The following is a 10,262-nucleotide window of genomic DNA, read 5'->3' as shown; positions in this document are numbered from 1 at the left end:
AAACTTCAACAAAGATGTTTGTTAGAAAATTTTATAAATACCCAAGCCATCTAACAAGAAACCAAAAAGTTAGCAAGAGCATTCAATTTCAGGAGAGTTCGTCCCAGTAGAGCACAGTCACTGAGAGAAAAGATTCTTGAGTTGAAGGGAAGTGATCCCTTTCTGTCCGGGGACATCCTCCTAACTTCAGTGGGCTGAGAAAGCAGCTGCCCATTCTAATAGATGGGATTCTCAGGTGGGGCTAGTGGTAAAAAACCCACATGTTAATGTAAGACATGCAAGAGACATGGTTTTTTCTTTTTCTTTTTATTGTCAAATCTAAGGTCAAGTTTAAATTTAATGACTTTGGTATTAACTATACACATACTAGTAAGTGCTAAGACTTAAAATCTTCCGATTCAGTTGTGACTCCAGACAGGATCCAGAGAGGAGTTCTAAAAATCTCTTCTCTGGGTTTTATGGAGACTTTCTTTACCCTCCTGTGTTAGCCTCTTAAGGCACTGCGTCAGCCTGAAAAGGGCAATGGAAAGGGTGAAGGAGACACGGTATTGATCCCTGGTCAGGAAGATTCCCTGGAGGAAGAAATGGCAAGCCACTCCAGTGTTCTTGCCTGGGAAATTCCATGAGCAGAGGAGGCTGGAGGGCTACAGTCCATGGGATCACAAAGAGTCGGACACGGCTGGCGCAGCTTAGCACACACACGTTCTGACAGATGGGCTGCTCTTGCCTCCAGACGGTGTCTGGTGTCCTGAAACACGTCAGCGCTCAGGGAGCCTTTAGAAGGGCCCAGCCCTCACTTCTGCTATTGCTCAGTGCATAGAAATGGTTCAGTTGACAAAAGGTAGGGCTCTAGGAATAAAGTCAGGTCACAGAGAAACAGAGGAGTATGAAATGGGGTAAAGGCAGGATAAACACAATAGAATTCTCCTACCTACAAAATGCAAAGCAATAGCTTACTTGCCTTGATAAAATGTTTTTTTTTTTTAATTTTAACTTTGGTTGAATAAATTTTTTAATGTACTTCTTCTACAATGATGTTACCTTGAATGATTACGATAAAAGAAAGTATCATAATATGTGTGAAATGCCTGGCACGTTATCAGTCAATGAACTGTACCTATTATACACTTCTGCTAGCATGGCAAAATTCATCCCCATTTGACCTCAAGTCAGATACCCTCTGTGAGCTTTTTTGGTTTCATCCTATTTATAATGAAGAAATTTGACACATTTTTCTTTCTCCCACAGAATGTCAGGCCCCACAGCAATCGGAAAATAGATTCCCTTCAAGCCTTTGCTGAATCTCACACACCAATTATCATTAAGCATTTTAGTTGGAGGATTGTGTGTGGGTGTGGGGAAGATAAGCTTTCATAAATAGTTGTTCCAGTTTTGTATCTTTTACCTTAACATGAACAAATACTCAGTGGCCTGTTGTCACACACATTTCACCCTCCATCCAGGTTAGACCAACAGCTAACCTGAAGAGATGGATGCTATAAGGGTTCCCCAAGTCTCAGACTCACAGGTCCAGGTAGGAAGAGATGCTAGGGGAATGAGGAGTTGGTTCACACCATCACTATCCCAGGGCTGCCTGTCTCTCTTTCCTCAAACTCAGCTTCTATGTCACTGAACACAATGCTTATGTTCACTTTGGATCATCATGATCCCTGACCTATGACCCTGAACTTAACCATGCTCTGTTTCTGGAATACAACCACAGGTCAATGGCAGGAGGAAAACTCATAGAGATGGGTCAAAGTGTGTGCCACCAACACTGCTCTGGAGCCCTGGTCTGTTCAATATGTGGGTGAACTGAATGAACACAGAACGATAGCACGAGGCTGTCAGATCTTTCCTAAACAGACAGGCACGCCATGTATTCAGTGGTTCAGTGGTAAAGAATCAGCCAGCAATGGAGGAGACACAGGAGATGCGGGATCGATCCCTGAGCCACGAAGATCCTCTGGAAGAGAGCAGAGCAACCCACTCCAGGATTCTTGCAAGGAGAATCCCCATAGAGAGAGGAGCCTGACGGGCTACAGTCCTGGGATCGCAAAGAGTCAGATAAGAATGACGTGATGGCACAAGCACACCATGTTTTCTAGGATATACACATAAACTCTTCTAGTCACTTTGACAGCTTGGAAAGAGCTCTTGTGAGGCTACAGTGAAATACATAAGTGAAAGTATGAAATGCAGTATTTAGTAGCATTAAAAAAAAATCAAATAAAACAACCCAGACCCAGAGGAAGAATTCAGAAATTAGGGTTGTCAAATTTCAGTTTATTCTATAGACAACATGCTGCCCAGCAAAGAGAAAAAAATGACATAACAACAGGATGCAGCAAAAGCACTGAGATGGGACCGAAAATATTTTTTAAAATTATTTATTCACTTAGTATTGTACTCTGATTTGTATCCTACAGTTTTTAGGACAGACTAAACTGGAGAAGACACAGAGAAGAAGTTTATGACATCTACAAGTTTGATGTCCTTCACTTGTGGAAAAGCCTTAAGATCTGTTTATAAAGAAGAGGTTAGAAAAAAAAAAAAGAAGATGAGGTGATATGGTTTGTCCAGTAGTCTTGAATGCATGTGAGAGTTGGACTAAAAACAAAGTGACTGCCTAAGAATTGACGCTTTTAAAATGTGGTATTGGAGAAGATTCTTGAGAGCCCCTTGGACTACATGGAGATCAAACCAGTCCATCCTAAAGAAAATCAATGCTGAATATTCACTGGAAGGACTGATGCTGAGGCTGAAACTCCAATACTTTCGCCACCTGATGCAAAGAACTGACTCATTGGAAAAGACCCTGATGCTGGGAAAGATTGAAGGAAGGAGGAGAAGGGGATGACAGAGGATGAGATGGTTGGATGGCATCACCGACTCTGTGGATGTGAACTTGAGTGAACTCCAGGAGTTGGTGATGGACAGGAAGGCCTGGAGTGCTGCAGTCCATGGGGTTGCAAAGAGTCAGACATGACTGAGCGATGGAAATGAACTGAACTGAACTGAGGTGACTTTATGACAGCCCGACAGGAATTAAGGCCTGCTGGCAAAGTATTTCTCCCATGAATATTTTTATACACAGAAGAATGAACAATGGGAACTCAGCTTAGATAGTTTTTGGAAGGAGATAGGTCAGTGGTATCGGAACGTATGTAGACAACCCAAGAGTGGCTGCTGAGGGATTGGGTGCTATCAGTAGTGATGTTCACAAATGGTCATGGCCTAGGCACCTGGAAGCCAGGGGCCCCCAAGATTCCATGAACCCCTCCCCCTACCAGTTCTGTTATGGCAACTCCAGATGGTTACCTAGCACGCTGGGTCCCCCTCCTTCACTCCTGTCTTAGTCTGAGCCCCACACAGCACCTGTGGCTCTGAGCTCTGGCATCTTCAACTTCTTTTTGTGGTTGAGAACCCTCTAGTTGTTCCCAATAGTAAATCAGGAAATCCAGTTTTTGTCATCCCTCAGTGCTGGTTAAACCAATGTGATTTTGCTTGTTTTACTCCCCCATATATTGGATATCTCCTCCCCACCCCTGGCTTCTACCTCTTCTACCACATGTCACCATGGCAGTATGTCTTCCCTCTTTATCGGATCTGAGGGCAGAATGTACCCTCATGGAAATCAACCAGGAGCTTCAGTTGCAGCTGGAAAAGTACAAGCAGGACTTCAGAGACCTCACAGAGAAATTCCTCGTATCCCAAGCTACTGCTTACTCCCTGGCCAACCATCTGCAGAAATATAGTAAGTCCTCGGGGTCATGGTCACCAAAGCAATGAATGATCACTGTCTTCCCTCTAAGAAATTGTAAGTCTTCAATATTGGTCTCCTTTTCCCTTAGTCATTTTGAATTCCATTCTGACCACAGTGCAGGAAAGGTAGTAGTGTGGCTCTTTTGCCTTCAGTTCCTGAGGCTGGGGAAACTGAGGCACAAGGAGTGAGGCACTTTTCCAAGTTGTTAGTGATGTGTAGGGTAAGATTCGAGTTAAAATTCCAGACAGTGATTCCTGGTGCCGGCACAGGAGTGCCTGTGTCTCTCAGGCACAAACTAAGCTGTGTTGCCTGGAATCTTTTCTGTTCTGTATCTGATCCTGCATGCCTCTAGGCTAAACCTCTGGGACTAATGAACTCCATCAGTTCGAGGTTCCCTGAGGTCCCATTGGCAAAGCCCTGTGCTCTTTGCACTGGGGTAACGTGTGGTTACATACTGTGAGAAGCAGGGGATATGATTTATAGGAGCTTAAGGATGAGTCTGCTTCTCACTGAAACCATGGTCCCTGTGAGGCCATCAAGACAGGGACTCCCTGGTGAGAAGGAATTTGTGTTTTCTGACTGTGCAATTTCTCCTTTCTGAGTCCAAGAAAGCCATGTGACTCTGTGGCAAGAATGAAGGTGTTCCTTGTCAATCAGACAATCTGCACTTTCCCCTCTCTCCCCACTTGAGCTGGTGAAACTTTGGTGATACAGGTTGACCAGGAGTCCGGGAGACCCTGAGTCTATGCTATAAGATCTGTGACCAACATGAGGATGATGGTAAGTGGGGGCAGATCACCAGCCCCAGTAAAAACCCAACAGAGTGTGAGGAGGCCCTTTGCACCCACAGTCAGCCGGCAAATGGAATCATTTTTGCCTGTTCAGTAAGAGGGGCCTGGAGTAAGGAAAGAAGTCATGACCAGGGTACTTGCACAAAAAGGGGATGAGCGGAATCTTGACAACCTGTGTCTGTGTCACTTTTCTACAGTCATTTTCAGTGAAGCGATGAGGGAGTCAATGAAAAATGACTGACACAGAGAGATGTAAGAGGTAAAGCCTCCTATTTAAGAAAGTGAAATGATGAGCTTTGGGGAAAGGACAAACTAAGTTTTATTTACCCCACTCCTTATGATAGTCACAAAATTCTAGGAAAGACATTGTGAGGCTGGTGAAGAAGAAATGTCTCACCAGGACCCTGGTGTGGAGGTCAGGGTCACCTTTCACACCTCAGCACAGTGTGAAAGACGTGGACTCTGGGCCAGGCTCCCTGGGCTCACATCCCTGGTGGGAACCTTTCTGTGTCTCTGTTTCCTCCTCTGTCCGTGTGGTGCTCTAATAGGAACTCTTGTTTGAGTTGTAGTGAATACTGAGTAAATCTGACAAAGTTCTGACAACAGTGCCTGGCTCAGTGTGAATACACTTAGTTCATAGTTCTACTGTTCCTAATGACACAGGCTTTCTCAGGGTTTGGGCCTATCTCTTTCAGGTCCTTATGGTTTCACGTATTCTATTTCACACCAGTGTGTCCAGGTGAGGTTTATACTTAAGACACTTGTTCGTTACTGAGATCCCAGCATGAGGAGACTGGAGAAGGAGTTACATCCACCACTGAGGTGGCCCATGCTCCTCCCTTGAAGGCAGTGACCACAGCAGCAAGGCCGTCTTTCCCTGAGGCACTGTCTCTCTTTCCTCAGAGTGTGAAGCATGTAAGGACATTGTTGAATCCGTGTTGGGGGAGAAGCTGCCGGTTGAGGCGCGGAGGCCAGCAGAGAAGCTGGCAGAGAAGCCAACGCTTGACGAAAGGTTGAGGTAAGGAGGGCAGGGATATTCATGGCAGACACATGGCACACTATGATAAAATAGGTGGAGAACACCAGTTGGTGGATTATGGACTCCAGTTGCTATTCAGGAGGTAATTTACTTTGCTTTTAAATGAACTAGTGACTTGAATCTCATCATGAAACTCACTACATTCAAGTGAACAAGTGGCACTTACCTCACTGACAATGTTGTGCCAATGGTACCTTATTTGCCTTTAAATCACAACCGCCTCCTGACTGACTACATCCTGGAATGCTTTATTGACCCTGTCATTCTTATGTTCTTCCCAATTCACACTAGCTATACGTGTCCACATTCTATATCTGGCTGTGTGTCATTCACTGGACAGTATTTTGTGTTGCCACATTAAAAATACAGAAAATAAAAAAATAAAATAAAATAAAAATACAGGAAATACTTTGTGTATTTTTTAATGAAAATGGGCATGGCTGAGTGAGGAACTGAAGAGACATCTTCATGATGCAGATTTAGGAAGACATTGATGCATGCATGTGCACTCAATAGTGTCTGACTCTTTATGACCCCATGGACTGCAGCCCACCAGGCTCCTCTGTCCATGAAGTTTCCAGGCAAGAATACTGTAATGGGTTTCCATTTCCTTCTCCAGGGAATGTTCCCGACTTAGGGATCAAACCTTCATTTCTTGTGTTTCCGGTATTGTCAGTCAGGTTCTTTACCAGCTGAGCCACCAGGGAAGACATTAGGTTACCTTTACAGAAGGACAAGATGAATGGAATGTCACGGAATCTCACAGGAGTACTGTCTGATACAGAGGAAACATTTTTTTATCTTCTTTCTCTTTGCCATAGGCCAGTCATCAGATATGGAGTAGGAAATGGCAACCCACTCCAGTATTCTTGCCAGGATAAGCCAATGGGCAGAAGAAACTGGTGCATTATACTCCATTAGATCGCAAGAGTCGGACACGACTGAGTGACAGAGCCAGTCATCAGATATGTGCCAGAATTCTATTTCAAGGTCTCCTTGGGGATGTTCTCACAGAAATCCCTAACCGTCTTTCATCTAACTCTTTGCCTTTCACATTTGTGTCTTCTCTTCCACCTAGGACGTGTGACGTCCTCATTCGAAGTCAGGCACGAGAGCTGACCCAGTTACGGCAGACACTACAGGATGGGAAAGATGACTCTGTCCTGCTCAAGCAGCACCTCAAGGACCTCCTCACCCACGGTGACCTGGACAACCACCAGGGGCAGGGCTTCCGAGAGAGCCTGTCTGAGGGATACCGCCTGGCAGAGCGCCTTGCCTGCAAGCTCAGCCCAGGTGAGGGGGCCACAGACCCTGAGAGCACTGATCCTCTCCTAGGTCCCCAGGTGATAAGATGAACACCTCCACTGGGAATGTTTATCAGCTTTCCTGTTTTGTGTCCTATTTGGGGCTATATAGGAGCAGGATTGTCTTAGGAAGAGGACAGAGGAGAAATGCACAGGGTGGAGGCCTTTGTATCCCAACGGTCTGCTTCCTCCCTGATGGACCATGGCCACTGGGGAAGGAGGCAACATCCAGCCAGTATTGAAGCGCAGAAAGGAGAAGGTGACAGGCAGCTTGTTAGAGTGAACAGAGCCCTAGATGAAGCTTGGAAGTTCCCAGGTTCCATGCTGAGTGCTGTGTTTATAACTGTGTGAGAATGATTGCTTTTCCTTATGTTAGTAACTGTTCTCATCTGCAAAATGGATCGAATAATCTGTTGATGGTAGCTATAGTGATGAAATTTGGGAATATTTACAAATACACTGCAGAAAAGAGAAAACCCTTCATGTTGGATAAGGTACTTGATAGAGTTGGACTTGGTGTTGGGAAAATGGTTTAAACTGAAGCACTCACTTTCCATGGAGATTTTCCCAGATAACACAGAAAAGCTACCTTGAAGAACCAGGATGTTCCCAGATGGAGGGATGTGGGATGTGGTTATTCTCCGTAGAGCAAGGACGGCATCTTGTGAGGCCTGAAAAGCTTTATGGAGCCTGTGTCTTTGGCAGAATTTATGGCAGGATGGATGATACATTTGTAGATGTGGAGATGGGAGGTGGACAATGTGAGGTGATATAAGGAAGAAAAGGCAATTTAAATGTTTGCCCAATTTCAAGCAGGTGTCCTGAGGATGATCTACCAGTTTAGAAACAGACTGCCTGTTGGGTCAGAAATCCATGCTTGGGCAGCTATTTAAAGACAATGCATTAAAACTCCTGTACAGTACTAACTCACACATAGATATTTTGACTCTGTGACCACATGAGTCCCTGTGTCTGTAGTGGGTGAAGTGACTAAAAGCTGATTGGGTATTTCTGATTTTGTTTGAAGAAATTGATGAAGATGAAGATGACAAACAAGCACAAGAAACACCAACCCCCAGGTAACGATTATCTATCAGTTCAGTTCAGTCCCTCAGCCGTGTCCGACTCTTTGTGACCCCATGGACTGCAGCCCACCAGGCCTCCCTGTCCATCACCAACTCCCGGAGTCTCAAACTCAGGTTTATTGACAGACTCAATGATGCCATCCAACCATGTCATCCTCTGTCGTCCCCTTCTCCTCCCGACTTCAATCTTTCCCAGCATCAGGGTGTTTACAAATGAGTTGGATCTCCATATCAGGTGGCCAAAGTATTGGAGTTTCAGCTTCAACATCAGTCCTTCCAGTGAATATTTAGGACTGATTCCTTTGGGATGGACTGGTTGGATCTCCTTGCAGTCCAAGGGACTCTCAAGAGTCTTCTCCAACACCACAGTTCAAAGGCATCAATTTTTCAGTGCTCAGCTCTCTTTATAGTCCAACTCTCACATCCATACATGACCACTGGAAAAACCATAGCCTTGACTACATGGACCTTTGTTGGCAAAGTAATGTCTCTGGTTTTCAATATGCTATCTAGTTTGGTCATAACTTTTCTTCCAAGGAGTAAGTGTGTTTTAATTGCACGGCTGCACTCACCATGTGCAGAGATTTTGGAATCCTCCAAAATAAGTCTGCCACTGTTTCCTCTGTCTCCCGATCTATTTGCCATGAAGTGACGGGACCAGATGCCATGGTCTTAGTTTTCTGAATGTTGAGCTTTAGCCTACTTTTTCACTCTCCTCTTTTACTTTCATCAAGAAATTCTTCAGTTCTTCTTCTCTTTCTGCCATAAGGGTGGTGTTATCTGCATATCTGAGGTTGTTGATATTTCTCCTGGCAATCTTGATTCCAGCTTGTGATTCATCCAGCCCAGCATTTCTCATGATATATTCTGCATGTAAGTTAAATAAGGAGGGTGACAATATACAGCCTTGACATACTCCTTTTCCTATTTGGAACCAGTCCATTTTTCCATGTCCAGTTCTTACTGTTGCTTCCTGACCTGCATACAGATTTCTCATGAGACAGGTCAGGTGGTCTGGTATTCTCATCACTTTCAAAATTTTCCACAATTTGTGGTGATGCACACAGTCAAACAGAGAAGGCAATGGCACCCCACTCCAAGTACTCTTGCCTGGAAAATCACGTGGATGGAGGAGCCTGGTAGGCTGCGGTCCATGTGGTCGCTAAGAGTCAGACATGACTGAGAAACTTGATTTTCACTTTTCTCCTTCATGCATTGGAGAAGGAAATGGCAACCCACTCCAGTGTTCTTGCCTGGAGAATCCCAGGGATGGGGGAGCCTGGTGGGCTGACATCTATGGGGTCGCACAGAGTCGGACACAACTGAAGTGACTTACACAAAGACTTTGGCATAGTCAATAAAGCATGATAGATGTTTTTTTTTTTTTTTGGAAGTCTCTTGCTTTTCCATTGATCCAATGGATGTTGGCAATTTGATCTCTGGTTCCTCTGCCTTTTCTAAAGCCAGCTTGAACATCTGGAAGTTCATGGTTCAGGTATTGTTGACGCCTGGCTAGGAGAATTTTGAGCATTACTTTACCAGCAATGTGAGATGAGTGCAATTGTGCAGTAGTTTGAGCATTCTTTGGCATTGCCTTTCTTTGGGATTGGGATGAAAACTGATCTTTTCCAGTCCTTGGCCACTGCTGAGTTTTCCAAATTTGCTGGCATATTGAGTGCAGCACTTTCACAGCATTATCTTTTCGGATTTGAAATAGCTCAGCTGGAATTCCATCACCTCCACTAGCTTTGTTTGCAGTGATGTTTCCTAATGCCCACTTGACTTCACATTCCAGGATGTCCGGCTCTAGGTGAGTGATCACACCGTCATGGTTATCTGGATCATGAAAATCTTTTTTGTGTAGTTCTTCTGTGTATTATTGTCACCTCTTTATATCTTCTGCTCTGTGAGATCCATATCATTTCTGTCCTTTATTGAGCCCATCTTTGCATGAAATATTCCCATGGTATCTCTCATTTTCTTGAGGAGATCTCTAGTCTTTCCCATTCTATTGTTTTCCTCTGTTTCTTTGCACTGATCACTGAGGAAGGCTTTCTTATCTCTCATTGCTCTTCTTTGGAACTCTGCATTCAAATGGGAATATCTTTCCTTTTCTCCTTGGTTTTTCACTTCTCTTCTTTTCACAGCTGTTTGTACTACCTCCTCAGACAGCCATTTTGCCTTTTTGCATTTCTTCTTCTTAGGGATGGTCTTGATCTCTGTCTCCTGTACAATGTCACGAACCTCTGTCCATAGTTCATCAGGCACTCTATCAGA

The 10,262-nt window shown here is 44.5% G+C and overlaps 1 non-coding gene across 1 annotated transcript; it reads right to left on the bottom strand.

Moving 5' to 3' along the window:
• Positions 1–400: 400 nt before the first annotated feature.
• On the bottom strand, positions 401–523 carry LOC122678578. Its single transcript, XR_006336231.1, has one exon. It is a non-coding gene; the product is annotated as a small nucleolar RNA SNORA26 (small nucleolar RNA).
• Positions 524–10,262: the final 9,739 nt, after the last annotated feature.

Source organism: Cervus elaphus, chromosome 20 (genome assembly GCF_910594005.1).
Source record: "Cervus elaphus chromosome 20, mCerEla1.1, whole genome shotgun sequence".
NCBI classification, from domain to species: Eukaryota; Metazoa; Chordata; class Mammalia; order Artiodactyla; family Cervidae; genus Cervus; species Cervus elaphus.
This window is presented reverse-complemented; position numbering and strand designations above follow the sequence as displayed.